This window comes from Rattus norvegicus, chromosome 19 (assembly GCF_021556685.1).
Source record: "Rattus norvegicus strain SHRSP/BbbUtx chromosome 19, alternate assembly SHRSP_T2T, whole genome shotgun sequence".
Lineage (NCBI taxonomy): Eukaryota > Metazoa > Chordata > Mammalia > Rodentia > Muridae > Rattus > Rattus norvegicus.
The window spans coordinates 20,703,313-20,729,770 of record NC_141552.1 but is presented as its reverse complement, the minus strand read 5'-3'; the positions used below and the strand labels follow the sequence as shown (position 1 = coordinate 20,729,770).

The 26,458-nt window shown below is 43.7% G+C and overlaps 2 protein-coding genes and 1 pseudogene across 2 annotated transcripts in view; 1 reads left to right on the top strand and 2 right to left on the bottom strand.

Annotated features, from left to right (window-relative positions):
* Positions 1 to 6,884, bottom strand: part of LOC147999061 (uncharacterized) — a 59,118-nt gene extending 52,234 nt beyond the window's left edge. Inside the window, exon 1 of the mRNA XM_087595987.1 lies at positions 6,823 to 6,884. The gene's annotated coding sequence lies outside the window, so the exon portion shown is untranslated. The remainder of the gene's footprint in view (positions 1 to 6,822) is intronic.
* LOC147999059 (disks large homolog 5-like) overlaps positions 1 to 26,458 on the bottom strand; it is an 80,176-nt gene that overhangs the window by 26,497 nt on the left and 27,221 nt on the right. The gene's annotated exons all lie outside the window — the stretch shown is intronic.
* On the top strand, positions 6,051 to 7,161 carry LOC134483461 (DNA-directed RNA polymerase II subunit GRINL1A-like; annotated as a pseudogene).

Sequence of the window (26,458 nt, the reverse complement as noted above, 5' to 3'; positions counted from 1 at the left end):
CAGAGTTCAAGAACAGACTCAGCTACATACCTAAGACCATATTGCAACATTTTTGTTTCATTTTTGGCTTGTTTTCTTTGAGACAAGGTGTTAATTTATAGCCCTGGCTGTCCTGGAACTCACAATGCCTCTACCTCCCAACGGATGGAATTAAAGTCATGTGCCAACATGCACTGCCACTAATTAATTTTTAATTAAACATGCTGGCACAATCCAGTAATCCCAGTGCTTAAGAGGCTGAGGCAGGCAGATATCTGGCTTCCTGACAAGTCTGATCTACAGAGAGCCTGTCAGAATAGCCAGGGCCAAACAGAGAAACCCTGTCTCAAAAAATAAACAACAAAATGAATTTGTTTTAAAGAAGAGAGGAACTATTTAACAGAATTAGAGGCAGAGAACCAAAAGGTAAAGGGCAGTGCAGAGTCTAGCTTCTGAGATGAAACTGGACACCATGGGGTTAGGGTGGGGATTCTCATCTTGGACTGGGAGACAGAGGGTGACTTCAGGCATGGAAGGCTCAGTCAGTCATTAGTCAGGATTCTCAATCAAGAGGGTGTTGTAAGATCCAAAATGTGTGAGCAGTGTTCTGCATGAGACTAGAAGAACCCGCCTACCCATACAAAACAGCCAATGAAGATTAATCACAAGCATACGTCTGGAGGTCCACAAGAGGTTAACGTCCACTTTAGTGTGGATTATTCAGAGCACAGGTGGAGAGGAGTAGAAGAGCTGATGGTGGCTGAGGCAGGAGAGGAGTTCGGGTGTGAATTTGAGCCAGTAAAATGGAGCTTGGAGGTCGGGCAGAGCAATGAGAGGTCTAACAGCATAGCTGTTGAGATCCTTCAGATTAATTTGTCTTAAGAGCCTCATGCCATAGCCAAGGGCAGGAATAGATCTGACTATTGGGTGGCTGGGCTCACATAGCCCAACAGGTTTGGCCTTGCATCTGTGGGATTCCAAGTCTCTCCCTTTAGACACAGCCATGGAGAAGGTGTAGCAGTGAAGGTGCAGATGGCTTTGCAATGCTTGGCTTATGGTGTTGAGTACTTCATGCTCCACAGAGCTAGGGAATGTCCTAGAAGCCAGGGAGGCTGAGCCATGAGGAAGACAGGTCTCCAGGAGAGAGAAATGATAACCAAAGTCTCTAAGAACTTCCTGAATCACAGTGTCTGTTAAGCATATATTTTATTTACTTACTTTTATGGGCCTGAGTGTTTCACCTAATAAATGCTTGTGCACAATGTGGTATGTGTGGTGCCCGTGAAGTCCAGACTGATTCCCTAGAGCTGCAATTACAGCCTAATAGGAGCCACCATGTGGGCACTGGGAACTGAACCCTGGTCTTCTGCTCTTAGCCACTAAACCAACATTCTCTTCAGCACACCCCCTCATTGTATTGTCATTAAGATTTACCCATTTAGCCTTCAGTATTTGAATTAATGAAGATGTGACAAGAGTCATAGTTACCATGATGGTTCAGGCATAGACAGGCAGGCATCTCATTGTATACAAAATATAAATTCATTCTTTCTTTCTTTCTTTCTTTCTTTCTTTCTTTCTTTCTTTCTTTCTTTCTTTCCTTCTTTCTCTTTCTTTGTTTTACTCTTGGAAACAGGGGTTTTTTGTGTAGCTGACCTGGAACTAGCTCTGTAGAGGGAGCTGGCCTAGAATTCACAGAGATCTGTCTGCCTCTGCCTCCCAAGTGTTAGGATCAAAGGCCTGTGCCACCACCACCACACATCCTTCTGTTTTAAAGGAAAAATGTAGCCCTACATGGCAGCACGAGTTTAGTCCCAGTATAGACATTTTTCTAGAGTTCCTGAAGGGCTTGCTGCCTTCCCCTTTAGCCCTGGCTAACATGAGAGCTCCACACCTATGGGGTTTGCTTCATAAGAGTCTGGAGGATGAGGGTCACAGGCTGATATATCTGTGTACAGCAAAGGATGCCTGGTGAAGGTCAAGTGGGTACAGATCAGCAGGTAAAGGCTCTGCCACCCAGCCTCATGGCCTCAGTTTGATCATGGATGAAAGCAGAGAACTGAGTCCACATTGTGTCCTCTGCTCTCCATGTGCATATCATGGCACAGGAACACCACAAACTACATAAAATGTAAAATGCTGAAATGCTGACAGAAGAGGCCTACGGTAGGCGCCTCCTACACCTGAGACTTCCAACCCAGAAAAGCAGGAGGTAGAGAGTGAGGATGCAGAGTGCACACAGGTCAGGACAAGGCCATGTTACTGAAGCCTCCATGTGTGGTGAGCAGGCTCTGGGGCACCATGAGGGACATCAGGAGCTTCTGCACTTTATAGAATTACAGGGTTCCATGTTACCTCACATGCCCATGATTTGCCCCCTACTGCAGGGAGAAGCCAACACCAGAAGCCTCCAGCTCCCAGCCCTGCTTTTGCCATGTAGGTTGATCCAGAAGAGCTTGGAAGTCCCTGGACCTGGAGTCTCAGGTGGTTGTGAGCCACCTGACCCTGGTGCTGGAGACTGAACTCAAGTCTTCTGCAAGAGCAGCAAAGACCCGTGCGCTGCCTTGCCCAGCCAGGGCTGTGAAATGGTGTTTATTTTCATCTGAACAAACCCAACAACAGTTTAGGTCCCTAGAAGCCACATGAACCTGGATGCAGTAGAGTCTGTCATCCAGCCCTTCCCACAGGGAGATAGGAGCCTAAAGTGGACAGTCTCTAGGATTAGGGGAAGGGCTAGCCTAGCATACACAGCCATGGACGAGAGGTAGAAGGTGAGGACCTGTGCTCAGGTTGTCCCTGACCTTTACACAGGCACATCAGTACCTGTACTCACAGAAACACCATACAGACATAGGTGAGAAAAGAAATAAAACAAACAATATTGAAAATACAATATACTGGGGCTGGAGGGATGGCTCAGTGGTTAAGACCACTGACTGCTCTTCCAGAGGATCTGAGTTCAATCCCCAGCAACCACACTGTGTCTTATAACCATTTCTAATCTCATCTACTACCCTCTACTGTTGTGTCTGAAAACAGGGACAGTGTACTCACTCATATGGACAAAATAAATAGTTTTTGTTTTAATCCTTTTCTAAAAAAAGAAACCCATCTGTGACACATGATCATTGTGTGATTCCAAATGTCGCTAAGTCAGTACAGTCCTATTGCTACATGGTCCACCAGTTGTGTCAGCCTTGGTAGTAGAGTGGCACAGTTGAAAAGATGCTGGTCACAGTGACCAGGCAGCCTAGAAAGCTAACCATGAGCAGAGAAGGCTGTGCTGTGTCCTAGTCCTCTACCCCACACTGCCACCTCATCCCTACGAATAGAGCAAAAAAGAACAGATGAGGAATCTTCCAGGTTTCTTTCCTCTTTGACTTCTTTATTAACCTAGCCCCTGTGCTACATGTAACCTTGTCACATCCTCTGTCCCATCCCTAAGCCCACATACCTGTCAGATAAGACAGGGATCTTGCTTTGGGGAGAAGCTCTGGTCCCTCTCTGTCCTAAGAGGCTCTGAGCCATCGCTGAAAGAGAGTCCTCTGAGGATTGAGGGAAGTCCATAGCCCGTACTCTGACTTCCAGGAAGGTTTGAGGAAGGTGGTCCTCTTCTTGTGGTTCCTCTAGTAGGAGCAGCCCACACTTGGGCCCAGCTCCCACTATCAGGAAAAGACAGGTGGCTCTGGTCTTTGCACAGCTCCAGCGGAATGAACAGTGCATCTCTCCTCTCTCTCTTGCAGGAAGTCTCAGCCTCTGGTGCAGGTGATGTTCCCAAGGCAAAGGAAAGGGAAGTGCAGAGTGAGGACTCCCAGGATCCTTTAAAACATTGTCTGCATTGTCTTCATTAATTTTTATGTTTAATTTTTATTCCATGTGTATTGATCTCATTGTAGGGGTGTGCATTCCAAAGCATGAGTGTTGAAGGTAGAGCAGAAAGCATGGGAGTCACTTTATCCTACCGCATGGGGTCCCAGGCTCTGAACCGGGTTGTTGAGCTTGTCTACAAAGAGCTTTCATACTGAATTTCCTGCTGGCTCTGATTTCAGGGAGAGCGTCTCATAGAGCCCAGATTGGCCAGTAAACTACTGATCATCCTGCCTCAAGTATTGCCATCTAGTTCATGAAAGGGTTGAGTTATTGAAACGAGGGACTGGGGATGGGCAGAGGTGCATGACTGAGGCTATCTCTGCTCAGTGGCATGCCTTTGGGGACTGATAGTTTTCATCACTGAGATGTCATTTGACTGCAGTGCTCCTCTGGAGAGAAGGAATCTCTTTTGCCAGGGCATCAGGCTCTCCAGACAGGCCTGGAAGGTGGAGGTCTAGAGGCCAGGCCTGCATTCCTCTTCAGAAGCTGCATTTACCACTCTGGACAGTGCTATAGCACAGGGTCACATATCCAGTTCTACCCTGAGACCTGCTGATAAAGAATGTCTATCCTGGGACAATGTCTATCATCGGTTCAAGGTGTGGCCCAACCAACTTATTATAAAGGATGATAGTGGTTGGTTGAAAAAGGCAGTAACTTTCTATGAACCATATATTAAGTTTTTATGTATATTAAAATTAACATTGGAAAGAACGATGGTAGGAGAGGAAGCTGGAGGACAACTGCTGCAAATGCTTGCTTTTGAAAATGCTAATGAAGAGTATAGGAGAGCATAATTACCTATAAAGGAGACTGGGGATATTAATGCTTATATGAAGGCATGTAAGTATATCTTCTCTGAAAATGGAAAGATGCATTTTTGGCACGTATTGATCCAGATAGAGTTATTAAATTATACATTGAAATACTCTTGAATATCCTATAGGCACTTTAGCTCAAGATGAGTTGCCTTTAGAATGGATATATATTAAATTTAACTTTAACAAAACATTAACAACATATGAGGAACAAATTTCTTTAATTATTCAGCAAGGCATACAAAGACCTGTTACACTGTGGGGATATGATTGTGCTGATTTTGTTTTCTCATTAAGCAAAAATAAAGTGGAATATTTAATGCAGACGTCTGAAGTTTTTCAATTAGCCATGATTTCTTACACTAGAAATACTGAATTTCATTTTCCCCATAGTAAATTCTGGGATTGCTTAAGAAAACAAAAAAAAAAAAAATGTGATACATACACTAATTTCTGTTGATCCATTACCATCTGCCGTTACTGTGTTTACAGATGGCTCCAAGACCAAAGATCTAAGACAGATGGCTTATTGGACCAAAGATAAATTTTGGGGACAAGAATCTTCTTTTGGGTCAGTACAACAAAATGAAGTATTAGCAGTAATTAATGTATTGCCGGATTTTACTCATGATGTAAAAATATTATAGCCGAGTCAGCTTATGTTGTAGGAGTAGTACAGAATATTGCAACTGCTGTTGTCTCTACATCTAAGCCTATATTAAATGTTATTCTCACATATTAAAGGACTATTGTTATTCTGAAACTCTAGAATATTTATTACACATATTAGATCACATCCAAGATTGCCAGGATCTTTAACACATGGCAATCATATGGTTGATCAATTAGTGGCATTTGCTACCCCAGAAGAAAACAGTCATAATCATGCCAATACAGGATATTTGCATATTAAATATAAGGTTCCCTATTCTGAAGCCAAACAAATTATTGCTAATTGTGGTATTTGTAAGCCTTCACTTATAAAATGTATTCCATCTGAAATTAATCCCAGAAGAATGCAACCTAATACATCGTGGCAGAAGGATGGAACCCATATTTCTGAGTTTGGTCGTCTTTCATATATCCATGTAAGCATAGATAATTTTTCAAAATTTGTATGGGCTACACCATTGCCAGGAGTACGCACTGCTCATGTTATACAGCATCTATTGGAAACTTCTGCTGTTATGGGACCGCCTTCTAAAATTAAAACTGATTATGGACCAACATATATTTCTTATAAATTTAAACAATTTTGTCGGCTCTTCCGGGAAAATGGCAACTCCTGCACGTGCTCCAGAGTTGCCGCTGCCCTGGAGCCTGCGACCTCCATGGGCCTTGCTGGGGAACCCTGCCTGCGGGGCCAGCCTCAGCCCATGCACAATGTGCTCCCTGCCCAGAGGCTTCGAGCCCCCAGTTCCTGAGGACGTGGGGCAGCAGAGTTTGGCGGAGCTGTGGGAGAGGTTGAGGGGCCAGGAGAGACTTTTGCGCAAAGAAATATTCATTTGCAAATTGCCCGACAAAGGTAAAAAGATCTCAGACACCACTGCCAAACTGAGAGCTGCCATTTCAGAAAGTGAAGAGGTCAGAGGGAGAACTGAACTACTTCATCCTGTTAGTGTTGACTGTAAGCTAAGGAATAAAGCAACCACAAGAGTTGACACCGACATAGACAAGGCCCAGAATTCTGACCTGATGCTTGATACTTCATCATTAGTTCCTGAATGTTCGTCAGTAGACATTGAATCATCTAAAACAACCTCAGAAACACAGGGACCAAACAGCTCACTCACAAAGGCAATGAAGAGACTTTGGAGACTGGCTGCACAGTGAGTACCAGCCCATCTGTCCGCATCACAGCCCAGGCTCCCCCATCTGAAGTTAATGAACAACTCCCCCAGCATTCAAGTCAAGCGGAAGAGGTTTCCAGCAGCGTCGACAGTCTGTTTATCACTAAATTGCAAAAGATCACAACTGCAGACCAGACTGAACCCTCAGAAGAAAACACCAGCACTGAGAACTTTCCAGAACTGCAGAGTGAGACTCCTAAGAAGCCTCATTACATGACAGTGCTAGAAATGCGAGCTAGAAACCCAGTGCCCCCTCCTCATAAGTTTAAGACAAATGTGTTACCCACACAACAGAGTGACTCAACAAGTCATTGTCAGAGGGCTCAGTCTCCTGCTTCCTCAGAAGAGCAGAGACGCAGGGCTAGGCAGCATCTTGATGATGTCACAGCAGCTCGCCTTCTTCTGCTCCACCCCCTGCCTGCACAGCTGCTCTCCATAGAAGAGTCGCTGGCTCTGCAGAAAGAGCAGAAGCAGAATTATGAGAAGATGCGGGCAAAGCTCGCAGCACAGAAACTAGCTGAGAGACTGAATATTACAATGCAGAGCTACAATCCAGAAGGGGAGTCTTCAGGGAGATACCGAGAAGTGAGGGATGAAGATGATGCCCAGTCCTCGGACGAATGCTGAAAATGAGCGCTGGGAGATCCCGGGAGTTGACTGTTGAGCTTAAATTGTCTCATCTAACTTCCTAACAAGTACCAAGACTGTGTCAGACCTTGTTGAGGGACAGCAGTTGAAGTTACACAAAGGTAGCTACAAAATAAGAACCCAGTTTGTCTTTCAGAAGATGATCTTCACATGCTTGAACAGTTCAATATTTGAACATTGTGTTTGGCCGTATTGTGTTACAGTTTTGCAGTATATTGTGCATTGGTCTGATATTTTAGTGTGAGTAGAATACACGTTTTCTTTAAGATATCTGCTTTTTCCTTCTTCGTATTCTTATCAGATAGCACTGCTTACACCCCTTCTGGTGAAATACTTTGTTATTCCAGGCACCTAAAGTGAATTAGGAAGGCCTGGTCCCCTCACTCAAGAAATGAGGGGAGCAGTCTAAAGAATGGTACACATGCTTGCATGGACACGTTCCTGAGACGCTGGATATGAAATGCCGCACACAACACTCGGGAACCACCACCACTGTGTCTGCTGCTCTGTCCTCTCTTGGGGCGACTGCTGTCACCTGTGATGAGGTTAAGGAGCACTTGGAAGAAGTGCTAGGTGGGGAGGGTCTTCTGAGCTGGTGTGGGGAGCTGCTCCTGGCTGCCCTAGGCTTGAACTCATTGCCATCTGGGATGATAGGTCCCTGTACAGGACACTCGTGCTTGGTAAGGAAACCGGTGTTTTTCTAAGAGTTACAGTTGAATTGTCAGTTAATTGCTTTTTTTCCTTGTTAAACCCACAGAGGTGTTTACAGGCTGCAGAAACCTCAGTCCTGTATGTGCACATTTGTGCTGTTTCAAATGATTATATGATCATTTCCAGCAAAGTTAACAATGTTATCAAAAAGCCTTTTTCTATTATGTGGAATTTGTAAAGGAGAAATAAAATACCAATCAGAGCAAAAATAAAAACCATTTTGTCAATGATATCATATTGTACATATTACTGGTATAGAATACCATCCACAAGGACAAGCGTTTGTTGAAAGAGTTCACCATACCCTGAAATGACAAATTATAAAATTAAAAAGGAAAAGAGATGACCTTACACAGCCTGAATGGAGTTGGCATACCAGTCCCAGAGTAATATTGGCATAAGCATTATTTTTTATTAATATTCTTAATCTTAAATTTCATAATTATAAGCTTCATGTAGGACCAATAAAATTAAAGGTCCATATGAGGGCTGCAGACATGACTCCATGGTTAAGAGCACTGACTTCTCTTCCAGAGGTCCTGAGTTCAAATCCCAGCAACCACATGGTGGCTCACAACCATCTGTAATGAGACCTGATGCCCTCTTCTGGTGTGTCTGCAGACAGCTACAGTGTACTTATATATAAATAAATAAATCTTTAAACAGATAAAAAGTCAGTATGAACCTTTGTTGTCTAAAATGGCTTGAGTCAGGGCTGACAACCAGACAGCCCTTCCAGCACCTGCCTATGAGCTCACAGATTTAGGCTTTATAAACTGACATAGAAAAATGTCCAGGGTCGTAGCCTGACAAATTCTCAGCTACGTCTCTGATGATCAGTCTTAGGGTGGGCATTCAAAAAACCATCCCTCTCTAAGTGAGGTCAGAGTTTGTGTGGTTTATGGGGCAACTCCTGGACCCCATAAGGCTGGATATTTCAGCTGCTCTTCAGTACATGCAGGAATCCTGAAGAAGTAGGCAAATTAATAAAGCAAACTTCCTTCTTCCATGTCCTTGATATGAGCTGCCAGCAGAAGGTGTGGTCCAAACAACAACCAACGGATTGGGTAAAGATCTTTACCAATCCTACAACAGATAGAGGGCTTATATCCAAAATATACAAAGAACTCAAGAAGTTAGACCTCAGGGAGACAAATAACACTATTTAAAAAATGGGGCTCAGAGCTAAACAAAGAATTCACAGCTGAGGAATGCCGAATGGCTGAGAAACACCGAAAGAAATGCTCAACATCATTAGTCACAAGGGAAATGCAAATCAAAACAACCCTTAGATTTCACCTCACACCAGTCAGAATGGCTAAGATCAAAAACTCATGTGACAGCAAATGCTGGCCAGGATGTAGAAAAAGAGGAACACTCCTCCATTGTTGGTGGGATTGCAGACTCGTACAACCATTCTGGAAATAAGTCTGGAGATTCCTCAGAAAATTGGACATTGAACTACCTGAGGATCCAGCTATACCTCTCTTGGGCATATACCCAAAAGATGTCCCAACATATAACAAAGACACATGCTCCACTATGTTCATAGCAGCCTTATTTAGCCAGAAGCTGGAAAGAACCCAGATACCCTTCAACAGAGGAATGGATACAGAAAATGTGGTACATCTACACAATGGAATATTATTCAGCTATCAAAAACAATGACTTTATGAAATTCATAGGTAAATGGATGGAACTGGAAAATATCATCCTGAGTGAGGTAACCCAATCACAGAAAAACACACATGGTATGCACTCATTGATAAGTGGATATTAGCCCAAATGCTCGAATTACCCTAGATGCACAGAACACATGAAAATCAAGAAGGATGACCAAAATGCAGATGCTTCACTCCTTCTTTAAAAGGGGAATAAGAATACCCTTGGCCGGGAATAGGGAGGCAAAGTTTAGAACAGAGGCAGAAGGAACACCCATTCAGAGCCTGCCCCACATGTGGCCCATACCTATACAGATATTAGATAAGATGGATGAAGCAAAGAAGTGCAAGCCAACAGGAACTGGATGTAGATCTCTCCTGAGAGACACAGCCAGAATATGGCAAATACGTAGCTGAATGCCATCATTAAACCACTGAACTGAGAACGGGGCCCCCGTTGAAGTAATCAGAGAAAGGACTGGAAGAGCTTGAAGGGGGTTAAGACCCCATATGAACAACAATTCCAACCAAAGCCACTACCCAAAGACTATACATGGACTGACCCTGGACTCCAACTGCATACATAGCAATGAATAGCCTAGTAAGAGCACCAGCAGAAGGGGAAACCCTTGGTCCTGCCAAGACTGAACCCCCAGTGAACATGATTGTTGGGGGGAGGTCGCTAATGGGGGAAGGATGGGGAGGGGAACACCCAAATAGAAGGGGAGGGGAAAGGGTTGAGGGATGTTGGCCTGGAAATCGGGAAGGGGAATAAGAATCGAAATGTAAATAAGAAATACTCAAGTTAATAAAGATGAAAAAAATAAAAAGAAAAAAGAAGGTGTGGTCCAGATTAGAGGTGGGCCTTTCCATCTCAAAAGATCTGAATTGAAGATTTATCTTCTGATCTCCAAGATTTGGATTACAAGTAGGTCTTCTTGCTTCAGAAAATTTAATTAAGAAAAAAAAATCCAATGGTGCTAATGCCTTTAGCCTCAGCATCCAGGAGGCAGAGGCAGGTGGATCACTGAGTTCAAGGCCAGCCTGGTCTACAAAATGAATTCCAGGACAGCCAGAGCTACACAGGGAAACCCTGTCTCAAAAAAAACAAAGAAGAGGAGGAGGACCAAGAGGAGGGGGTTAAAGAGAGGAAAACAGAAAGAAGGAAGGAGAGAGAGAGAGAGAGAGAGAGAGAGAGAGAGAGAGAGAGAGAGAGAGAGAGAGAGAGATCCCCCTCACAGGGCGTCAAGCCATTTGGCATTAGTTAATTCCAGGTACACTCAAGTTGACAACCAAGAACAGCAATCACATTACCCGTGGTTGTGATCTCACCCTGGTAGGCTCCTGAGTAGGAGGCTGAAGCAGGAGAATTGCCATAAGTCTGATGCCAGCATGAACTACACACGTGTTCCAAGCCAAGCCAATCTCAGCTACAGTTTGAGATTCTGTCTGAAAAATATGAAAGAGAAAGAAAACATAATTTCCTAGAGCAGTGTTTCTCAACCTTCCTATGGCCTCAACCCTTTAGAACAGTTCCTCATGCTGTGGTGACCCCAACTACAAAATTATTTTGTCGCTATTTCACAACTGTAAATTTGCTACTGTAATGAATCTTTATTGTAGTGTTAACTATCTAATAGGAGACCCCGTGTGGGTCACGACCCACAGGCTGAGGGCCTTTGCCCTAGAGGCGGTCTTGGCCTAGTTCATATAGTTCATATTATAATGGGCTCTCTCAGCGTTTGAAGGTCAAGTATATTCACTTGTACCATCAAAACTTAAAAATTCAGTTGAGCTGCTGGCTGGTACGGTGTGACATCCCCCAGAATAGCTTTGCCATTTTGTTCCAGGCCTGCCAGCCATTTCATATTGTTGCTGTAACACGCCTGCTGTCACTTAGGAGGAGAAGGGACTTGGCTCAAGGACATGCTGACCACACACCTTGTTTTGTTCTGAATGTTCTGAATGCGGTTTGCTAATCTAGAGAAATTCTACACCTGAAGTAGTGGTTCCCTGAAGTGGACACAGGTGAAAGGCTAAGGCAGATGTGTGAAGGAATGTTTCACTGAGGCAGATGCAGGTAAAAGGATGTTCTGCTAAAGCACGCATGTGAAAGGACACGTGATGAAGGGTTCTGCACTAAGGACACACATGCATTGGTCTGCCTTGCATTCTGTAGTTGAGCTGCATTTGTTGGGACTTCATAGAACCACAGCAAAAACCCTTCTGGTGGGCTGTGTGGTTTCTCGCTGTTTCCTTGGGCTCGGGCTGATGGGCAGAGTGATGTCAGCTGAGACAGACACATGTGCTGACGCAGGACACACGCTGAGGCCAGGCCCATGGAGGACCCGGGATATTGAGAGGGAGTTTGGATAGAGTTATGCTTGAGTAGCTTGTTGGTCTGGGGTCTCTGCTGATCTCTGCTCGCCTGAGAGCTGCTCTTACTGACTGTGTAGCATCTTGACTGTTTTTGTTCCCCTTGGACAGCCCTCAGGACCAGGCTCTCCTCTCCCTTAACCATGGCTGCTGTCCTCTTCCTCTCCATCACACATGTTCTTCCTTTATACTATGGCAGCTTCTTCCTCCTCCTTCCCTCCTCATGATCCTCTCTAGCAAAGCCCTCAAAGCTCACCTCCCCCATCTCTCTGCTGTGCAGCTGTTGGCTGTTGGCTTCTTTATAATCACAGTTAACTGGGAGCAGGGTCAGCTTCTTTGGGGTTAACCAGTCTTGAGTTCTACAAATTAGCATTAAAATACAAGCAGCATTAGGCCAATCCACTACAGGAGTTTTTTTTTGTTTGTTTGTTTGTTTGGTTTGGTTTAATTTTCATTTACCTTTTTACTTGTTATTTTATTTTTGGCTATTTTTTATTAATTAGTTATTTTATTTATTTACATTTCAAATATTGTCCTACTTTCCACACTCCCTTCATCAAACCTTACATTCCATTTCTGCTCAGCTTTGCCTATGTGACAGTGCTCCTGCACCCACACATATCCATCCCCACCTCACACCTCTAGGATCTGCATTTGGTGGGGCAATAGGCCTCACCTTGAACCATAGAGCATCCTTGCATACACTTTGGCTGGCAGTTTGGCCCCTAGAAGCTTGGGGATTAGGGAAAGAGGATCTGGTCAGATATTAAAGCCAATGATTGCTACATTCTCTTCTTTTTCTGGTTGTAGGTGAAATTATGTTTGTGTGCTTCTCTTTTTTGAAATTATTGAGAGATGATTAATTTCTTGGTTCTTCTTGGGTATAGTTTAGTTTATTGTCTTGGAGTTTTCCTCCTATTATCCTCTTTTGTGCTTTCTTAGAGAAAAGTATTGTTTATATTTGGTTTTGTAGGGTTGGGGATTTAGCTCAGTGGTAGAATGCTTACCTGGCAAGCTCAAGGCCCTGGGCTCGGTCCTCAGCTCCGGAAAAAAAAAATTATTCATTAAATTTGTTTTGACAAGAAATATCTTGGTTTCTCCATTTATGGTGATTGAGGATTATGCTGGATATAGGAGCCTGGGTCTGCATTACATCTGCCCAAGATTTTCTGACCTTTAGAGTCTCTGTTGAGAAGTCTGGTGTAATTCAGATACGTCTGAATTTTTTTTGTTACTGGATGTTTATACTGAAAGAACCCCAAATTTGGGGAGACTCTTGCTCCAGTCTCCTTATGGCTTGCCCCAGGAAACACGCATAGCCGATCTTGATGTAACAACAAGAGGTAGCTTTATTAACAAGATCTCGGGCCGACACGTATCTCACGGAGCCGACCTCGAGCCTCTAAAGGCAGGGGTTTATATAGGGAAAGCCAGGGGATTTCTCGAGGTTACACATGATTGGCTGATTCAAATGGTGCACAGTTACTTTTAGTGCGGAGTTACATCAGCAAAGAATACGTGTAATCTAGCATCTCAGCAATGTGGGTAGGGTGACTCATCTCACTTAGCAGGGGGATGACTCATCCTCAGGGAGTGAAGGAAGGGGAGGGGGTGGCTCCAGATGGCCAGTGTCCTTGGGGGCTGATAGTCGGGTCGGTGAACCCTATCTCAAATTCTCTCAGGCATGTCAGCACTTTGTTTGTGACTGAATTTTTGAAATTTAGCTCTTCAATACCTTACCCCTTTAAATGTTCTTTCTTTGATCTGTGCATTTAGTGTTTTAATTATTGTGTGAATGGAGGAATTCTTTCTGGTATAATTAATTTGATGTTCTGTAAGCTTGTTGTACCTTTATGGTCTTTTCTTTCTTTACCTTATGGAAGTTTTCTGCTATGATTTGTTGAAGGTGTTTACTGGACCTATGAACTAGAAATCTTAATTCTCTTCACTATCTATTATCCTTAGGTTTCGACATTTAATTGTGTCCTGAAATTCATTGATGTTTAGATTCAATGAACCATACATGTTTATCTGAGATGGGTGTTTATGCTTTGTGGGTGACCTCCTTTACCCCAACTGTTCTATTTAGTAGCACGTTGGATAATGAGACATGGTCAGCAATGGTGACCTCTTCCCATAAACTATATGAAAATAGGGAGGGGAATTGATGTGTGTCAAGTATCAGTAGTCTCCTGGGTGGTTTTGATTCCCAGTTGGCCACATGCAACAGTTTCAAAAGCCCAGGTTTGATGTTCCTTGGGATTCCCATGATGATGTACTCAGATATGACAGAAAAAGACCAGAATACACATGTGAGAACTTGATTTCTATAATAGAGAGAACATTACTAAGTTATGTTACAAAATATTAGATCACACGGTGATCTCTATGAATGTATTATTTAGTGAAAAACTAGTGTGTGGTATAGCATTGCCATGGCACAGACATTTAAAGAAAAAGTTGTTTGTTTACTGCAAACATGGACTTTATTACCATATGACTCACCTACTACACACCTTCATTGCAAAGGTAAAACGTGCACTTAGGTCCAGAGAAGATCAAGTCATATCTTGAAAGGAAATGAAGATGACTAATGCAATGGAAAGTCTTTGAATTGAAGGATTTTTAAGAAAGTGTGCAGAGGGAACAAGAATGCTTTTCTTCTGAGAGGTCAGTGAATTAGGAAGGATAGTTGGGAGCTTTACTTGACTTCAGCATCTGATTCCTGAGACTTCATTGGTAAACTTAATGTCTGGAATTTTGTGTTGTAAAACAACACATTGGCTCTGCAGCTTTTGGGAAGGCCCATGGACAGAGAGATCACACCCGCTGGGAACCATTTGTGTGGCCATCACATTTTGGAAAGACACTTGAGAAGTCCTCAAGGAGAAAATAATGAAAAACTAAATGTCTTCACAGGAATTACCTCAATTCTGACTATGATTTTTTCATATTAGTAATTTATACTTGATTCTTTTTTTTAATTTAAAACAAGAGCCTTCGGTTTTAATCTGTGGTGGTCATAGAGTCACAAAATGCTTACAATACCTGTATGGCACCGGTGTCGTCTCCGTCTCCGTCCTGCAGATAGGAGAGACACCACGAAGTTCTTCTCAAAGCAGTTTATTCAGGAACCTTTCTTTCTGCATGCAAGCAGCAGTCTCCTACCCCCAAGGACACTCCCTACTAAAAAACCAGTAACCACGCCCCATCAGTCCAGTCTACATAGTCTCAGTTCATAGGTCCACGCCAAATGGCCTGATCTTGTGTCATGGTGCGCCTGCGCAGCTCTCACGATGGGCGTGGCTTACTTTTGGATGTATGAGGAAGTCAGGTGCTAGTCATAAGACTTGGCAGCAGTCCCGGGCGCCATCTTGGGATTGCCGCCACACCCGCTCCCCACAACCCGGGATCTAACACTATGGGGCTAGAGATTCTTCTTTTAAATGCATCACCTCCGACAACTTCCATTTAACCAGCAGGGTCCATGCCAGGCAGACACTGAGCAGGTTGTATGTTCTGTTAATCTCCACAACAACCCAATTCAGCAGAAACACCCCCATTTTACAGGTGAAGAAACCACAGCTCAAAGCAAATGAGTGTCAGGGTCCCCTCAGTCTCACTGACTGTCACTCAGACCCACATCCTTCTCTGTAAAGGGAAGCCATGGGCCTGATGTGGCTGTGCAAGCTGACTCTGCTGAGATGATCAATGCTATTCTTGACCCTGGGAGAATTTAAGACAAGGTGACCCACAGACTCCTGGGATAGATTCTGCCTCTGGGTTCTAGGGTAGGACACAGTATCACTTGCTGTGGGTCTCTACTCACATGAGGAGTCTGTTCCCATCTGTCAGCTTCTATGGCAGTGGTTCAAATCCCTCCTAATGATGTAACCCTTTAATACAGATCTTCATGCTGTGGTGACCCCCATCACAAAATTATTTCATTGCGACTTTGTAACTAATATTGCTGTTCTTGTAAGTCATAATATGCAACATATCTGATAGGCAAAGTATCATAAAATAAGGGCCTGGGAAGGGGTCTCGACCCACAGGTTGAGAAACATTGCTCTGTGAAATACTTTTAAAGTAAGGCCTTCTTCTCAGGAGAACCCGGAACAGTTGTTAGAGCAGAGATGCCCTGAACTAGTTACATGATTTAGCAGGCCTTAATGACAACAGAGATTCCCGGCTAAAGGCACAATCTGAAATCACTGTCCCCAGGACATTTCTTGCCTCAGGTTTTCCCCATAACAATGTGAGTCTGCTTGAACATGTCTGTCCAGGAAGCCAGTCCCTGTAGACTGTTATACAGACAGAATGCTAAAGTCAAGAATGGTTTCCCTCTGACGGCCCATAGTCACTTCTCTAGAAGTAAGTTCAAGTCCCCTGTGTGTAAAGTCACATAGTGTGTGAGACTTGAAATATCATCCGTTTGAGTTGACAAAAAACAATTCTCACTGGAACTGGAAAATATCATCCTGAGTGAGGTAACCCAATCACAGAAAGACATACATGGTATGCACTCACTGATAAGTGGCTATTAGCCCAAATGCTTGAATTACCCTAGATGCCTAGAACAAATGAAACTCAAGACGGATGATCAAAATGTGAATGCTTCACTCCTTCTCTAAAAGGGGAACAAGAATACCCTTGGCAGGGAAGAGAGAGGCAAAGATTAAAACAGAGACTGAAGGAACACCCATTCAGAGCCTGCCCCACATGTAGCCCATACATATACAGCCACCCAATTAGACAAGATGGATGAAGCAAAGAAGTGCAGACTGACAGGAGCCGGATGTAGATCGCTCCTGAGAGACACAGCCAGAATACAACAAATACAGAGGCGAATGCCAGCAGCAAACCACTGAACTGAGAATAGGACCCCCGTTGAAGGAATCAGAGAAAGAACTGGAAGAGCTTGAAGGGGCTCGAGACCCCATATGTACAACAACGCCAAGCAACCAGAGCTTCCAGGGACTAAGCCACTACCTAAAGACTATACATGGACTGACCCTGGACTCTGACCTCATAGGTAGCAATGAATATCCTAGTAAGAGCACCAGTGGAAGGGGAAGCCCTGGGTCCTGCTAAGACTGAACCCCCAGTGAACTAGACTGTTGGGGGGAGGGTGGCAATGGGGGGAGGGTTGGGAGGGGAACACCCATAAGGAAGGGGAGGGGGGAGGGGATGTTTGCCCGGAAACCAAAGAATTATTATTAAGTATTAAATAAATTTAAAAAAAATTCTCACTTCAGATTGACAGCTGACCAACAATTATTTTCAGGAGAACACAGAGGGTGGCCAGGCCTGCAGAGTCAGATCCCCTACCTGCCTGGGACAATCCCACCCACAGTAGACTTCTGCTTCTCCTAAAAGTGTTATCAGAAAATGTGACCTTAAGGTTCTGAAGTACACAATATGCACAAACCCTAAAGTTGTTAGATGGCCGATATGGGGCTTTTCTCTGCTTTAAGATCATTCTGGCCTCTCCTCTCCCCTGGACTGCATTCTGTTCTCTCTGGTCCGTTGATCTTTAAGTACCTGGGTTCACCTCAAGGCCTGGGTGGGGAGGAGGACCTTTTCTTGTAGGAATGAGCATGGATCAAGAATGTATCCCCACTGTGACTGGGCAACAAAGTACCAGAAAATCTTCTCCAATCACAGAACTGGGTCATGTGGGAGCCTACACTGTTTCAAAGGGACAGCTGGTTGCTTTCTCCTGGAAGAAGCACTTGGGGGTTGACTGTCACTTCTGGACTTTCTGTTCTAAGTCACTTCTCAGAAGGGGCACTTTGCTCTAAGTCCTTTGGGGGACTCACCCAGCACTGGGGCTGGAGGATCCTATGGTGTTGCAGCTCTGAGCTGGGAGGGGGAGCTCGCACACTGACTTGAAGAAGCCTGTTTTCACAGCTGATCTAAGTCTGAGGAACAGGTGCTTTTAAAGAAGCATGTGAAAGCATCTCCTGCAGGAGAGCTCACTATGCAGGGAAAGTCACACAGGACATCGAAAAGTGGATTCCCACCTTCCACAGGGTGGGTGAACCAGGGAGGGCACTGGATGGTCAGAGAGTTTGAGAAAAGCCTGAATTTTCTGAAAGACTTCCAGCACTTTACATCCCACCACTATCCCAGGCTCACATGTGAGGCTCAGCAAAGAACGCCACCTGCTGGGGTCCCTGAAACTAAACTTGGAGTGGAGAACTGTGGAATACACCTCTGGGTAGGGGGAGATGCAGGAGTCCAGGGCCAGGCCTGGGGTCTGTCCCTTTGGGTCTCCTTGCTTCCCAGAGGCTCTGAGTGCAGGGCCAGGGAGCCCAAATCTCAAATTCTTTGGCCTAAGTAGTGAGAGTCAACAGGGCAGGGCAAGGCAGGGCAGGGATGGGCAAAGGAGGGCCAGGCACAGGAAAGCCAAGCCCAGCCAGCCAGTGGATAGGCTCTGGGCATGAGGGACTGGGGACAGCAGGACCGACCCTCACTCTCCAGGCTGGGCATGGCACCCCAGCAGGGATGTGGAGAGTCCTGGAACCGACAGCCCCTTGTCTTCTGGCTGCATCTGACAGTGCATGGAGTGCTAGAAGTCAGAGAGGCTCCTGGGATCCCCCGACTTCCTAATCACATTGTGCTCACTAGAACACTATTAATCTTCTACAAAATTACAGAGCAGGCTGTATGAAGACTCTCAGCTGACAATGGGGACATAAATTATGAGTATGTGTAGCAAGACCCAGGCCTCTTCCAGGTTCTTAGATATTAACTGAGAACCTCAAATACAGTAGTAATGTGATAGTGTGGTGTGAATCTAGTTACTTTCTCTATTTTGATATAGATGACTCTTTTTGTGTCATGGTCAGCGTATAATGACTAGAAGACCTAAGCTTCAGAATGACCAAAGACTACATTGCTTCTCTAGCAGCTGAGATTTTAAAAGTCCTGGTGTGACAGCAACTGTTGGTGGACATTCTGGATTATTCCTTCTGTACTTTAACTCTCTGTGTCACTTCCACCATCAGTAAGTTAGTTCAATTCCATAAATTGGAAATCCATCACCTGGAAGAAATACTCTATTTTTTAAAGATTTATTTATTTATTTATTTATTTATTTATTTATTATATACAAGTACACCGTGACTGTCTTCAGACACACCAGAAGAGGGCATCATATCTCGTTACAGATGGTTGTGAGCCACCATGTGGTTGCTGGGATTTGAACTCAGGAACTCTGGAAGAGCTGTCAGTACTCTTAACCACTAAGCCATCTCTTTAGCCCAAGAAATACTTTCTGAATATGATCTGAGATTGGCCATGGAAAAAGGGTAGCTTGAACTGTCCCACCTAGGTTCTGGGCCTGCACAGGCCTGCTCTCCAAAAGAAACCTGTGTTCACAGCTGTTGGCTGGCTAAGAAAGATTTCACGAGACGTGATACACAGCCCTCGGACTTCTGCTTCAGTCATCTGCACAATTTTTCCCGGACGATATCCTCATACGTCCAGCAGGCGGGTGATGAAGCTGTCTGCTCTCAGCTCCCCTTCAGCCATCTTGTGGGCACCAGACTCTCCTCCCTGCAACAGGAACAAGGGCTTCTCCATGGTGGCTGCAGCAGCAGTGGCGGTTTGACATTCTCACCTAGGAGGCCCTATGCCTTTCTACCCCAGTTCCAACTCACCTCAGGCCCGGGCCTTCCCCCCATCCACTTCCCACGGAGCAGGGAGAGCAGCACCCACTAGAAATAAAAGGGAAGCCCTTGGTCCTGCCAAGACTGAACCCCCAGTGAAAGGGATTGTTGGGGGGAGGGTGGTAATGGGAGGAGGATTGAGGAGGGGAACACCCATAGAGAAGGGGAGGGGGGTTAGGGGGATGTTTGCCTGGAAACCCAGAAAGGTAATAACAATTGAAATGTAAATAAGAAATACCCAATTTAATAAAGATGGAGAAAAAAATAGAAAGAAAAGGCACACATTCAAAACAGAAGAATATGTACCCTAATTTTAAACCACAGCTCTGTCAATTAACTATATCTTTAAGGAAGCTCAGAAAAGCAGGCCAAACAATTAATATTTTCTCGGTTTAAGTATTTGTAATGTTGCATAAATAATAATGTCCGTTTCTTGCCATTGTGGAGGGAATAAAATAGATAATATGTAATCACGGAAATTTTGAAGTACCATCCATGTTTCTGTTCATTAAATCAATCTTCCTCATTTCATTGATCAAATATGTATGTTTTCTGTTTCATAGTTATATGTATAATAAAACTAGTATAAAAACCTTCAGAATTATGAATGCTTTCACTTTTAACAAATTAAATTAGCTATTCGTTGTATTTCAGCTGAACATTTAAATGTTCTTCATATGTCCCAATGCTAGTTTATTAGGTACCTATAAACTTTAAACTCTTTGCCTGAGAGCATGAGTACTATTTAATTACATAGTAACTACACTCAGGCTGTCTTTTTATTAGAACCAATTATATCAGACTGTAAGAAAAATTACTTTTGTTTTAAAGTTTGTGTGTGTATGAGTGTGAGTGTGAGTATGAGTATGAGTGTGTGTGTGTGAATGTGTGTGTGTATTAGTGTGTGTGTGTGTGAGTGTATGTGTGTGTCTGTGTGTATGTGAGTGTGAGTGTGAATGTGAGTGTGTATGTGTGTGAGTGTGTGTGTGTGAATGTGTGTGTGTGAGTGTGTGTGTGTGTGTCTGTGTGTGTGAGTGTGTGTGTGTGTGTGTGTGTGCAGCACATGACCAAACAACTTTCAGGAGCCATTTCTCTCCTTCTGTCATTTGGGTCCCAGGATGTAACCCAGATGTTTGACTTTGGCAATAAATAATATTACCCACTAAATAAATAAATAAACAAACAAAAAACAAGCCACAAATCAACTTTAAAAGTAAAGGCCAGAAGTTCACAGAAGAGTAGCATTGGCCTTACCATATCCTTTCTTTGGGGATGGGAAAATTAATGTTCTGAAATCCATAACTTTCAGGAATTGTGATATTCATGGAATTTCAATTCCTTTGCAGATGCTCCAGTTGTTGTGGCCAATTGCTAGAAAGGTCAGCTTAAGCTTGCAGGACCCCCACTATCCCTCCCCCCCCCGCCTCCACAGAAAGCTCAAAAGACACTGCCCAGAACTTACTCCACATTTCCCAGAACCACTTTCTTTGTCCATCATTTCTTTGAGACGAAAGGTCAGACTCCTTCACCCTAGTCTCTCCACAATCGACATCCCCCCTCCCAAAACACTTCTAAGACTGGAAAACATGTCTTAGGGTGTATCTGCCAGACTCGGACTGAGAGAAACTAGGGCACTGGTTGTCACTACAACATTGGTGACATAGCAGAGGACGCCAAGAACTCTCTAGGAGACAATAGAATGTCAAAGAAGGGACAGCAGATGTCATGGGGAGCAGACTTTGCCTCCTGCTAATGTTCTCCCTGTACTGAGCATAAGCAGAGGTGCCCTTTCCAGGAGACTTTCCCGGGGCAGTGCCACTGAGCACCTCCTGCTTCCAAAGCCAAATTTTCCTCAAGGCTTGATTATAAAAACCTTAGTAATTCCTATGCATCTAAATGAATGTTTCCTTCCAAATCCTGCCCAAAAATGTCTCATCCTAACTCAAATTATCCTCCTTCACCAATATTAGCCATTAAAAATTCCTGAGAAATAATACCAGTTTGAATATGCAGTCAAAATGTTCTCCTGTCTTATTATGTACAGGTGCTTGAAATCACATCAAGAAATAGCCTGCATGGAAGGTTGCAACATGGGTGTGTGTTAGGGGAACACTCATGAAGCCTTGTGCTTAGCATTCAACGGTTGCCACAAAATTCCTTATGAGGAAGACTTGAAATCATTATGGGGCTAGAAACAGTGTGGAGGCCAGTTGGCATAGGAAAGTGAAACATTAGAGCCACCAGTGAAGACTCCTGTTGGGCCCTACCATGGTGTTTCCCTCCCCCCTCGCTGAGCCTTTCAGCCTGCTATAGCAAGAAATTGTTTACACCTTTGACAGCTGCTCTTAGCCCCTGATTTGGGGCTGGGATTTTCCATGGCACCCTTCCTCCCCACTGAGCTTTCCTGCTTCTTGTTTTTAAGAAGCTGTTTATGCCCCTGATTGGGCTGGAACTTTCACCACACAGACTTGTCCTATTTTCCTGGTTGGGGATTTTCACCTGCCTTGTTGTTTTTCCACAGCTTTTGCCTCTGGTATATAAGGAGATCTCAGTAAAGCCTTGGTGGCACTCGCTAAAAAGGGGTGACCCGTGTACGTGTTTTCTTTCAACCCCACAAACCTACACCCGATATTCACACACTGTCGGCGCAGACACTGACAATAGGTATCACAATAGAAACTAGTAACTAGATTTAACCAAACTATCACATTAATGCTGTATTTCATGGTATTTTTTTTTGCTCTCCTAGAACCTGGAAGAGGCTTGGGGTTTTCTAATCCTACTCATAATTTATTATCCTTCCCAACACTATGGGCTTTGTTCTGTTAATGCTAACAGCGGCATCAAATACCTAGGATATTTTCTACTGACATGTGTGACATGAGACAAAACAGTCCCTGTCATCCCTCACCTGAATAAACATCCTTAGAGGACAGTGTAGTGGGAGGGTCCTTCTTTCCTCTCCAAGATCGAGAAACATTTCCAGTCTTCAGACAAGTGTGTCAGCCATTGTCCAGTGACTGTCTTGAGATGTCCACATTGTCAGCTGAGTATCGTCATCCAGCCTGCCCTGTAATTGTTGTAGACGATTAATAGGGTTCCAGCCCTAGGATTTAATTCAGTGCTACAGTACTTGCCAAACACACTCAAAGCCCTAGCTACCACCCTAGTCCTGTGTGCTCTAGAGAAAGAAAATAAAGAACCACATTGTCTATCAAGTTTCTCCTCCAATAGAAGGAGAATCTGCATCGGGTCTTTTAAGTAACTCTAAGCCCCAGCTTCCCCACAGCTCCCTCCATCAATTCCATTATTGGTGCATTTTCAGTAATGCTCACTTTATTTTTGGTGTGCAAAGAATATGCACCATGTCAGTAAAGTGTGTGTTTGTGTGTGTGTGTGTGTGTGTGTGTGTGTGTATGTGTGTTCATCCATGAACTCACTATAAATTATTATCAAATGACCCAGAAGACCGTGGAGAAACCTGTCGATGTGCCTGCAGAATTATGTTACTACCGTTCCATGGCACCTTGCAGGGAACACTGAAATAGTGGGCCGCTTTTATAGAGCCTAAAACCAGGCTATGCATGGTTTTCGGTGAGATTGTGATGTGCAACACCACAACAGAGATCAGCAGAAGCTTCATTTATTCCATGCTGCTGTTACCAAGTGAGGCAAAGCCTCATCCCATAGAGAGTCTGGTAGGATCTGATGAAGGGCAATAAACTCAGGGTTGAAATCAAGCCTTTAGAAACAAAGAGAAAAATACAAAGTCAAGGAAAGCAAGAGCTGTCTTTTCTTCCTCTTTTTTTTTTTTTTTGAGATGATCCACAAGAGAGACAACCCCTTCCTCAAACTAACAATGCACAAGAGAGACAATACATGAATTAAAAATCAGAAATGAAATGAGGGACATAACAACAGACACGGAGCAAATTCCAAAATCATTAGTTCTTACTCCCGAGGACTTTACGCCAGAAAACAGAAATATTTATTTGATATTGTTGATTTTCTAGACAGATAACAATTACCAAAGTTAAATCCAGATCTGGGAAGATATCTGAAAAATACCCCTAAGAAAATAGATACACTCATTAAAGGTTGCCTATATTATATATTATATTGCTTTCTTTTTGCATGATTAAACCCCTTCGAGGACATTTAGCTGTGTTATAGACAGTGTTACTTTTAAAACAAAAGAACAAAGAAAGAAATTGTGGAGTCATTGAGATACACTTCCCAGACAGGATCAAGGAAAGACGGCTGAGAGATGCAAGCAGGGGCTGGAATGCTGCCCTTGAGAAGAAAATGTTTTCCTCACTTTACCTCACACTATGTTGAACTATGTCCTATTTTGTGGAAGCGGCTCTCATGCTCTCTGGGTTATGACAAGGATATTGTGATACTAGGAAGAGGGGTGATTTGCTATACAGATATTTTAAGAAGAAGGCTTTGCTTAGTCTTACTTCTTTGCCTAGTCTTGCCTCGGTTGTTCCTGGTATCATGGGAATAACGATCTTATTATATCTTGCCAAAAGGGAAAGTGAGGTAATTCATATTCATGCCTATATAAGGGTTAATAAACTTGCAGCTGCATGCAGTTGCATCTGCCTTTGCTCTGCATCCCCTGTGTCCTGGTTATTTGTGACCGTACCTGGGCCGCCAACGCACTAGATGTTGACAAGCATCACCCTTCTCACTGTCAGGTTTATTATCTTTCTTTTTTGAAATCTATGATGTGGAGGCATATTACAGCAACAATAAGAAATAGCAGACTGGCATGTATGAAAATTGCTGTGTTTAAGCTAGGTGTGGGGACAAGTCCTCAAAACAAGCTGTTAAGATGGGAAACAAATAATGTGTTTGTTGCTGGAACTGAGTTGCATCAGCTGTGTTGCTCTGCCTGCTCAGTGTCCATTCATCCTCACTCTGTTTCTACAGAGGAACTCAAGGTTTGCCCCAGCTGCCTGTGAGCTGTGATATGGGCAGAGAAAGGCCAGGACACAGTGGTGATTTCCCACTCCTCAGTTATGCTGAATTTTCCACTACTGTACTTGTATACACAAGTACAGTGTGGTCAGTTATTATAGATATTTGTCATTTCTTACAGAGGGCAACTATGATTGACTACACCCAATTCTATAAAAAACAAAACTCAGGAAACCTGGCCCTTGGCAGCAATGAATCAAGAAATATCTAGGATGGTGGGGCATGAATTCTGCCAAGCAATGAACACAGATAGGTGGGGTTGTGTGGAAGATGTAAGGTTGAATAGCACAATCTATTCATGTTGTATCATCTTGATTTAATCTAAGGACAAAGAAGTTCAGTATCTCTGATGGCTTTCTTCTAACCCCTTGAAAGGTTCACTGGGGTTTGACCTCAGTTCTTCATTCTTCTTGCTGGGGCAGCAACACTCGGGGAAGCTTGAGATTGCCATAGGCACAGTATTAGGCTAGAAATGCTGAGTAGGTAATAGTAAGTTATTCAGATGGTGATACCCATTTCATTTGTTCTTAACGTTGACCTAAGGAAAGACAGATCAAGGTCCTTAGAATACAAAGATCATTTCCAGTTCTTTTCTACCTTTCCTGAATGAAAGACTGGTTGGCAGAGAATGGTAAAAATTCAAGAATTGGTAGATGATGCTTTGAATGGAGGGTGGGTTTCTGTGCTGGTTTTAGACAGGTTCTCAATTACCCCATCTTGTTCTCTACGTTGCTCGTCAGGTTCACTTTGAGCTCAAATAAAGCTGCTTCCACTTTCCAACAGGTAGTCTTACAAAGGGGCCTCCAAGGACTGTGAGGACAGCATTAGCCAATGAGAGCTGAGGTGTGTAACCCACAACTATAGCTTTATCTGAAAGACCCTCAGACAGAGGAGACTCTCACACCAGTCCTGAGGACAATCACCACCCCATGAACACACAGGACTCAGTCTTGATGTAAAAACAAGAGGTTTACTTTGGGATACCAATGCACTGGGGCTTGACACAGTCCTCACGCAGGAGGGATGTGAGGAGGCTCAAACAACAGAAATGTACAGCTTAAATAGTCAGTTAAGATTACACAGTTTCATTAGCTCAGCTATTTCGGTGCCAAGGATATCTAGGCAGATGTTTCTCGTCCTGGAATTCCTGGGATAAGGCCGTAACCACATCAATGCAGCTATTTCAGTATGAAGGACGTCTGACTTGATATATGTTTTCTTATCCTGGGGTTCCCAGGACAAGGACCAAGGATATCTGTCTTGGCAGGTGTTTCTCTTCTGGAGTTCCCAGGACAAGGCTATAGCGATGTCAGCCTATAGCACAGCTGCATTCAGTACCAAGGATATCTCACTTCTATAGTGGTCAGTCAGCTTCCCAGAGATGTTTCCTGTCTTGTAATTGCCCTGCAGTAAATATGTTCTATACCCTCTGTTCTTATGGTCAGGCAGCTTCCTAGAGAGTGGGTGGGAATGTGCTTTCTGTACTTTCTGCTCTATTGTCTAATGTCAAGGGTCTAAGCGAGGGCCAGCTTAAAAGATTCTCATTCTTAAGAAATGGCTGTACTGATATATAAATGGGGATCTTTCATATCCACTTTCTTCCAAGTCTACCAGCCATCTCAGATTTTGCTGTAATATGCCTGACAATCAAGGACACAGAAAAATAACTTGATACACAGCAAGGACATTGTGATCATATCCTGTGTCGTTATGTATATTCTGGATGAGGTTTGTTAAAATGACAATATTGCACAAAGCTTTATGTAGGACCCATCAAATTAAGAGTCACTATGCACCGTCACAGCTAAAATGGCCTGGTCAGAAGTGACCACTGGATCACTCTTCTGTAACTTCACATGAGAGGCTCGTGCTTTTTGTGTTTT